Here is an 8,716-nt window from a genome sequence, read left to right on the forward strand (position 1 = left end):
CACCTGGGAAGCGCGGGTGCCTACAGCCATGGACTTGGAAGGCTCAAGCCAGCCGGAAGAGGCAGAGCAGGGGCAGCCTCGTCCTGACCGCCCCCACCTCGCGCAGGGGTGTGCGCAACCCTGGCAGCATCAGAGGAGGCTGTGGTTCTTGAGTTATCGCATTTATTCACCATCAAGCACTGCCAGCTTCTGGGTAAAAAATAGTCAGGGTTCTTTCCTGTGATTCATACACTACTCAGAAATCCCTGGCTTCCTAGAACTCCAATAAGCAATAATTCTTAACAGCACTTTCTTTTTTTGGCTGAAGAATACTAGGAATAGGGCCAGGCACAAAGGTAGACATTTTGCAAAGCTGAGCAAGGATTTCTCTGACTTTCCCATGGTGTTGTCCATCATGCACCTTCCGGAGGTGCCTGGGCATGTGCTCTGGAGCCAGGTACCAGCAGGTGAGGCCTGCCTTGTCTGCGGCGGGGAGAGCAAGGAACACCAGCTCCACAGGTCTCACGCTGTCCTCTCTGCACATCTGTTTCTAGGACACAGAGAAGGTGAGGAGAGCTGTGGTTTACAAGAGCCCTTCCAGCTCAGAGGAGCTTAAACCAATAAGAGGAAGCTATTGTGACAGTACTGAGCTGCGTGGAGAAGGGAGTAAGTTGCAGTGAGGTGATCTGGGTGGGCTCTCATGCAATGACTGGTGTCACATCGAGGAGGAGATCAGGACACAGACAGGCACAGAGGGGAGACTGGGTAGGGCACAGGGAGAAAACGGCCATCTATATGGCAAGGAGAGAGGCCCAGAAGAAATCCTGCCAGCACCTTGATCTTGGACTTCCAGCCTTCTGAATCATGAGAAAATAAATACATTACTGTTGTTTAAGCCACTGAATCTACTGTCCTTTGCTATGGCGATCCCAGGTCTCTCATACAGGTATATTGTGGAGACATGAAGGGCAGAATGACCTGTCCCCAGGAAGACTTGTGAGGGTAAGAGCAGGCCTGGAAGAGCCTCTGCTTCTTGCCCACCCCCTTCCTCCCCTGCTCCAGTCCACACAGCAGAATGCAGGTGGTGGGAAGCCCCATGTTTTAGAAGGGGGTAGCTGAAGCCTCAAGAGACAGATCCCATGTCCTTGACCCAGTTTCAGTTTCAGAATTCCCTGGGTGGGCTGGGACGGACTCCTCTTGGGCCAGGGCCACCCCAGACAAGCCACAGTGGTGGGGGCTGGGGAAGGCCAGGGCTGGGGTAACCCTGCAAATTATCTGAGGGGCCTTTCTAGAGCCAGGAGAGGAGAGGTTCAGGAAGGAAGTGAAGCTGCTGAGCAAATTACAACATGGTCTCCAGCAAGGGCAGGGAATTTCAGAAGTGAGCTAAGGCCAGGAGGCATGGTCTTGGGTGCGCTGCATAGGAGATGGCCCCCGTGGGTGGGACCCCAGGGGTGCCTGGGAGTCAGAGGGGACAAGACAGAGGCAGAGAACCCAGAGGGCGATGAGAGGGAGCTTAGTAGGAGAACACTTGGGGTCAGATCCCACTCGGCTCCTTGGACCAACAGCTGCTGAATCAAGCAAGGTGCTGACTAAACATCAGATTTATAGCTACACACAAGACCTACTAAGTCAGACTTCCTGGGGTGAGAGCCAGGAATCTAAAATTTTTAAAAGATCTCCAAGCAATTCGGAGGCACACTGGGGATTAAGAATCATTGTCAGGGTGACTGGAAGTTGCTGGCAAAGACTTTCCCTGCCCTGATTCTCATTCACTTTTTGTTGCTTTGACCTTTTTTTTTTTTTTTACATAGAACCAAGTCTTGGTTATTTTACAAGGCAGGATTATATTTGGATTATATTCCACAACTATAGAAAGCATGTGTGTGTGTGTGTGTGTGTGTGTGTGTGTGTGTGTGTGTGCATGCGCACACGTGCACGCACATGCAAGAGTGGGCAAGGATATTTCCTCTGAAACCCTTGAGCATCTGTTACATGAAACCAACATTGCTTCATTAGAGGAGCAAAAGGAAACAAAATAGCTCAAATAAAAAGATCAGAAGAGCAGAAGCAGCTTGGATTAACAAGACGGTTCAGTGAGGCTAATTTGTAGCCCTGTAAGAGTAAAATCAGGCACAAGACACATTTCAGAGCCCTTTTTTCTTTTCTAGGAGAGAGGAAGAAAGACAGCTCCCTTGCGGGGAGGGGCAGCCCTAAGGGGGGATGAGGACACTCTGCCCGACTTTGGGCACTCCCTGGCAGCCTCTTGTTTAGGTCACAGTGTTTTCATGAGGGCTGTTTGGATACAGAGCCAGATGCTCACCATGCACTGTGCATTATCTGTTGCTTGGCAATAGATGGCCTCTCTTGGCATTGCTTTCTTGGAGAAAGGAGGCACGTGCATCCATAATGCACTTTCTATCCAGGGGCTGTTTGTGAGGCCAGGTGACCAGGACTCAGCAACGTGTAAGGATGGTCTTGACACAGGACACAAGAGCCTGAGAAGGCAGGTGGGAATGAGTGAAGGCAAGCCTCCTGCTGATTTCTGGACCAGTTCTGATCTATCTTTGGAGGGTGGTGTCACCTTTTGTGGAGCCATAACACTCTGCCAATTCATTCTCTGCTTGTCTGAGGCTGCCAATTCATTCTCTGCTTGTTGAGTGCGAGGCAGCCCAGTGCATTCCTGGGCCGTTTCCACTTCTTGTCCAGCCAAGATTGCAAATAAATTAGGGAGCAGAGCTGAGCCAGCTTGGCCTAGTGGCTGACTCTCCTCAGACGGCTTTGCAGCACTGAGCCATGTGCATAAAATGTCATGCAAACTCTGAAGGTCCAGAATAATTCCAGTGATAATTATCATTACAACTTTTCATTGACTCTGGCTGTCTAGGTAAGCTAGCAGGGAGCTCTAATGCCAGCAGGCACTGTAATGTCAGCGCTCCCTCTCACAGAGAAGGCATACCAGCTCCCCAGTACCTACCCCCCTGAGCTGCTGGTCCTCCAGGCTTGGCATGAGTTCTTGGGCTCAGATGCTGGATTCTCTCCAAAAACATGTTGCCAGTGAGGAGACATTCACTCAAAAACTGGCCATCAGGGCAGATACTGCACTGGACCTTTGGATAAAATGACAGGTCAGTCAGGGTTGGTCCCTGACCTCCTTGGTGAGGAGACCATCTTTAACCAGGCAAATACACTGATAGACAGGTTAGCTGTGTGCGCAGAAGAAACACGAGACACTGACGGAGAATACATAGCATAGAACTGTGGCTCCCCAGGAATGGGGAAGATTCATGGTTGAGCTGTCCACACGTTGGGGATGAATCAGCCTGGGGGGCCACAACACAGGGCAGAAAGAGCAATTAGGTGAAAGACAGTGCCCTCGAAGAGTGGTGTGTGGGGTGGGTGTGTGGCAGCAGCGAGGAGCGGGTTGGTTCCAGAGGCATTTGGGAGGGGAGACAGACAGAGGAGGTGCTGAGCTGCCACTGGGCTCCGGGGAAGGAGGATGCCAAGGACCCTGCCCAGGAGATGACTTAGGCCGTTGTGGGGGACATGGTGCCATTCACGGAGGAGGACAGCATTTGGGGACTGTGTTTGTGGTGGGAGGGGTGTGGGGGGAGATGATGAGCTCAGGGTCTGGTGTGTTTAACTGTGTTGAGACATCCACTTAGATATGAAGTTCCAGAGCTCTGGAGGGAGGTGTGAGTCTGGAAGAGTCAAAGGGGCCTGGGGGCATCCCTGCCATGCTGAAGTCACCTAGGGAACCCACACCCCTTTATAACCACCATGTTCATTTTCTTAGTTACCAGACCTGCTGGACCCAGAAGTTCCGTGGGTGAGGGTGTAAGGAGGTAAATGATACAATCTGATTTGTGTTCCTTAAAGATCAGTCCAACTAAGAGGGGAGTGGATTGGAGGGAGCCAGGGAGGTGGGGGGCTGGCTAGGGCACTGTTTTGGTAATCTGGTGAGAGACATTGTGGGCTGGGACTGTAGGAGACAGTGAGAAGAGAGCGGCTTCGGGTCAGCGGTTTGCATAGGTAATTGAGAAGATTTGCTGAAGGGCTGGATGTCAGAAGTGAGAAGGTGACAATCAAGAATAATTCTTAGATATTTTGTCTGAGCAACTGGGACTCGCTGCTCCAATGCACAGAGGAGGGGAAGCCCCCCAGAGAACAATGCCAGCATTGCTGCAGTCCACATAAGGTGCAGATGTCAAGGAGAGGGCTGGCCCTGGCATCCATTGCTGAAGATGAGGGGTGGACTCCCTGCACAGCCCAGGACACAGAGGGACATCTGAACAAAGGAGAGGGTGCCACCAGGTGGCGTCATACTTGCTGAAGCCCCCGCCATCCACTCTGAGATGGAGCCTTCGGGGCAGGAGAGGAGGTGGGGTCCCAGGTTGCAGCTCCATCCCAGCTCAAGGCACACATGATTATTCAGGCAAACTCAAGTTGAAATGAGTGCCAAAGAAACTCAAAAATTTCCCTTAATCCTGTTAAGTTCACATGTCCTTTGCCTTCTAAAAGGGAGGCTCAGGAGTGAGGGACGCTGGCCTTGTCCTAAACATCTGTACAGGAGGGGGTGGGCACCTCCTCCTAGAGCTTCATCCGGCCTGCCACCCACGTGGTCTTCTAACTGCTGGAGGGGCCGTTTAATCTTAGGGAAGTTCCTGAGCCAGGTAAGGCCAGCCCATGCCTTTAATACTCTGCTTGGTGGCTGCCACGTCACCCTCTTTTCCAAAGAGCCTTTCTGCCACTTCTCAGGAAATATACTCTCCTAACGGACCACCTCACTGCCCTGCACATACTGTGCTACAGGATGATTCTGCCCGAGAACCCTGGATTTCACTGCCAGAATCCAGGAGAGAAGGCAGGAGGCGCCGGGGAAAATCCAGAGAGGCAGCAAGCCTGTTGCCTAAGCTGTTTCTCTTCTGTTTCCATATTGTCAATGCACATGTGCCTCAGGCTCCTTCCTGGATGGAGGGTTGTCTGTGCTGGGCACAAAAGTAGCCACTTGTCAGACTGTGACCCATACTGATTGTAAGATATCTCAGCTGATGTCTGAGTTTTAAGTAGATAGGTTTCTGATTTCTCTAGTGTTATGATGTAACCTCCCCGGAGGGCCGGCTGCACTGACCTGCTGGCAGGGAGCCAAGCTGGGCTTTTGTGACAATCCACAAACACACACTACCTTGTGTTTGTCCCCAGCAAATGTGGATTTCTGTTTCCATCACCTTGCTAGGTGGATGAGCCCAGATTCAGTGTCTCCCTTTAAAAAGAATGGAACCTGGAGCAATAAATAAACCAGGGGCCTGACACTGACATACGGGAGTCTTCCTTGTGTGGCCAGGACAAGAGCCCCATTGCTCAGCTGTGGGCTGCACAGGGACTCTGGGGCTGCCCGGCAGTGTGGGCACCGAGGTTAGGCACACACTCGAGAAGCCTGCAGCCGTGACGCTCTGGGCTGAGTGGTCTCTGATAGCCCCCACGGGAAGCCCGTCTCTGTCTCTGGGTCTGCAGTGTGGGCATCCAGCAGCCCAAGGCCACTGCAGATGAGGGAGAAAGTCTCTAACCCCACTTTGGCCCAGGTGTTCAGGGCCCCCCCACCCCACTGGTAGTTTCTGGGCTGAGACTTGTTATGTATGAACCAGGGAGAGATGGGGGTATTTCTGCCAGTTTCCAGTCCTGACCCATGCCCATTTTCTAAGTCATTGGACTTTTTAAAACCATTTTTTGGGGAGATAAAGTCAGGCATTTCACAATGTTTTGATGTAAAAATCTTCTCCCCTTCCTCCTTCTTCTTCTCATCCTCCTTTTGTACAATCATTTGCCTCTTTTCTCGGTTCACTAACTCACCTATAGAATCTTTGGAATAAGGTCTCGTGGCATGTGCATCACCGTGAGGCTGGGGGACATCAATCAAATCAAATCAGTCTTGATTTTCTGCCTCATATTTTGTGGACTTTGTTCCTGTGGTCTTGCATCTTGTTGATTTAAAGCAAATGGTGTTATCTTTAATGTGTAAGCTCCCTACTGTGACATTGCTTCACTGACTGAATACCTCATGACCTAATACTTCTCCTAAGGTGAATTTCCCTAAAGGTCATTAACACAATGTTATCAAAAGTCAGAGAAATCAAGTTTATTTCCATTGCTATAAATCTTCATTCTGATTCTCATAAGAGCTTCCAGGAAATCTTTTATGATTTGTTTTAAATTCTATTTGGTAAGATTTGACATATTCTTCAAAGGTCCTCAGAAAGATAGGGCCAACAATTTGTTAGATATTATCACCATTAAAATATTAGCATGCCCACCAGAATTATTTCTTACATAATGTTCATTTATTTTCTGGATTAATTTTATGGTAGATGAAATTGACTGCTGATTTCTTCTGGGAAACACATAAGGAGTCCAGATTTTAATATATTCTTTCACTTTGCCAAGAAAACTTCACCAAGTCTCAGCTTTGTGAGTGTATATAACCCGGATCTTGGAATTCATTTGTGGAGTAGTCTAAATTCAATCCATTAGACTAAATCATAAAGCCCCTGCATATGCAAAACTCTCACTGTAGTTTAAATTAATTGATAAACAGTTGCATTTTTATACTTCAAATTATTTCAGAAGGTGCATGGTCTGGCTGTAATTTCTAAGGCAGTGAGTGATGAATGGCTATTTTTAACAAAGACATTAGATCAATCATGAAGTCCTTGCCTATTTATCTCTTAGCTATGAGTAAAAATAGATACTAATAACCCACCAGACAGACAGATGACCCAAACCTTATAGCAGTTAAAGAAATGACCATTTAGCTGTTAGGGGCCTCAGGGAGCAATTAAACTGGTCTCTGGGAGGCCTGATTGTCTAACAGAGAGCCCCAACGTCTTGGACAGCTACTGCCAGCTCAGTTGGGGGTGTCCCCCATGAGTATCTCTTGGAAAATTCTGCCAAGTCCCTTCAGTGAGGCCTCTTCTTCTGAGTGGGCCAATCCTGTCAAACCTTAACCATTATGTGCATATGCCTATGCTCTTGGTTTTGACATGAACTAATCTCCACATTGTTTTCTCTTCAAAAGTAGCATCAGGCTTTTCATTTATTAAATAATAATAATAATAATAATAATAATAATAATAATAATAATAAAAATCACAACAGGGAACCCTGGAGATGCCACTTCCTGCCCCCATGCAGCCAGGTGTGGTCTGGTGACTTAGTCTGCACTAGTGGGAAGTGGGTGGGAGTCATGCCTGCACCTCCATGTTATGTCCTCAACTCTGAAGCCCCAACATCATATCACAGATGCTCTCCTGTCACTTCCCACCTATTGGAATGCAGGTGATGGAGCCACAAGGTGGAAAGAACCTGGGTCCCTGCAAGAGCTTGTGGAGCAGAGTGGTTCCGCCAGGACTGAACACAGTGTGACTGGTTAGTGAGAAGCTTCTTTTTAAAGGTGCATTTTTTGGTTTCTTGGATTTGAGTTTGTTAACATGCACTCTAATGAACACACTTGTATTAGTTCCTAAGGCTTTGGTAACAAAGTACCACAAATGGTGCCATTTAAACAACAGAAACTGTCTCATAGCCCTGGAGGTTCCAGCACTGCCATGACTTTCTGAGACCTGTAGGGGCCTCTGTTCAGCCTCTGCTGGTCTGCTGGCAGTCTTTGGCCTCCCTTGGCACTGGTAGAAGCATCCTCCAATCCTGCATAGTCACAGGGGGCTCTCCCTTTGTCTTCACATTGTCATGTCTGCCTCAGTGTCTGAATTCCCTTTTTCATAAGGACACCTGTCAGTCATACTGGTTTGAGCGTCCACCCTAATGACTTCATCTGAACTTGATTACCTCTGTAAAGACCTATTTCCAAATAAGGTCACACTGTGAGGTATTGGGGGTTGGGACTTCAACATATCTTTTTGGGAGACACAATTCAACCCCTAATGCACTCAGGTCTTGACTGAGGGCATCTTCCTGGGCATTTACACAGATCACTTTGTTTCATTGCACAGTCACTTTATAAGGAGCACTATTGCTGTCCCTTCACAGCTGCAGATATACCAGGTAACTTGCTCCAGATCATAGAGACTGCAGTGGAGTGTGAGCAAGTCTGAGTGCAGCAGGGAGCTAGGGCCTTTTCTGGGCAGGATCCTGACTATATGCTCTTGGAGCTACCTGTATATTGGAGATGCTTAGAGTCAACCTGTGCCAAGAACCCACTGTTAGGGTGACATCTACTGATTATGGTCCAAGGAAAGAGCTTGTCCAGGTGTACTTACCCTGATGGTATTTTCCATGTTCCCAGACGCTGAGGGTGAACCCAAACTGCTCCCTACTCCACATACTACCTTTCACCCCAGAAGCTTTTGAAAGCCATTTCAGTTACAAATGGCATCAGATCTAAGTCAGAATCTGAGGAGAGCAGCCTGCTCCTAATCAATCACCCTAGGTCACTGTGTTATGCACCTAGTGGCAAAAAATGATTTCAGTCCATTTAATAAAATGGTTCAGCCAAAGAGGTCCGATGACCTGTGATTTCCTCACCCAGGGAGCAGCAGACCGGGCTTCGGGGACAGCTGGCACCTATGGTGTGGCCGGGAGTTCTTGGGGCTTCTTGGTGGAGCTGTTCATGACCACGGGTTTCTGACTGACATATCTCATTTACAAGGTGACCCTGAGTGCGGAATCTTTTAATTAGCCCACAGATCCAGCTTGCTTTGTGTGGGTGACTGTCAGTTTCTTTGCCTTC

The 8,716-nt window shown here is 48.7% G+C and overlaps 1 long non-coding RNA gene across 2 annotated transcripts; it reads right to left on the bottom strand.

Annotated features, from left to right (window-relative positions):
- Nucleotides 1-269: 269 nt before the first annotated feature.
- On the bottom strand, nt 270-8,711 carry LOC140849121 (uncharacterized). 2 transcript variants are annotated; one of them, XR_012130729.1, is made up of 3 exons: nt 8,512-8,711; nt 2,954-3,086; nt 270-529 (listed from the first exon to the last, which is right to left on the bottom strand). It is a non-coding gene; the product is annotated as an uncharacterized lncRNA (long non-coding RNA). The 2 variants fall into 2 exon arrangements; XR_012130724.1 differs by having other exon boundaries at nt 8,247-8,711.
- Between the last annotated feature and the right edge of the window lie 5 nt (nt 8,712-8,716).

This window comes from Manis javanica, chromosome 1, assembly GCF_040802235.1.
Source record: "Manis javanica isolate MJ-LG chromosome 1, MJ_LKY, whole genome shotgun sequence".
NCBI classification, from domain to species: domain Eukaryota; kingdom Metazoa; phylum Chordata; class Mammalia; order Pholidota; family Manidae; genus Manis; species Manis javanica.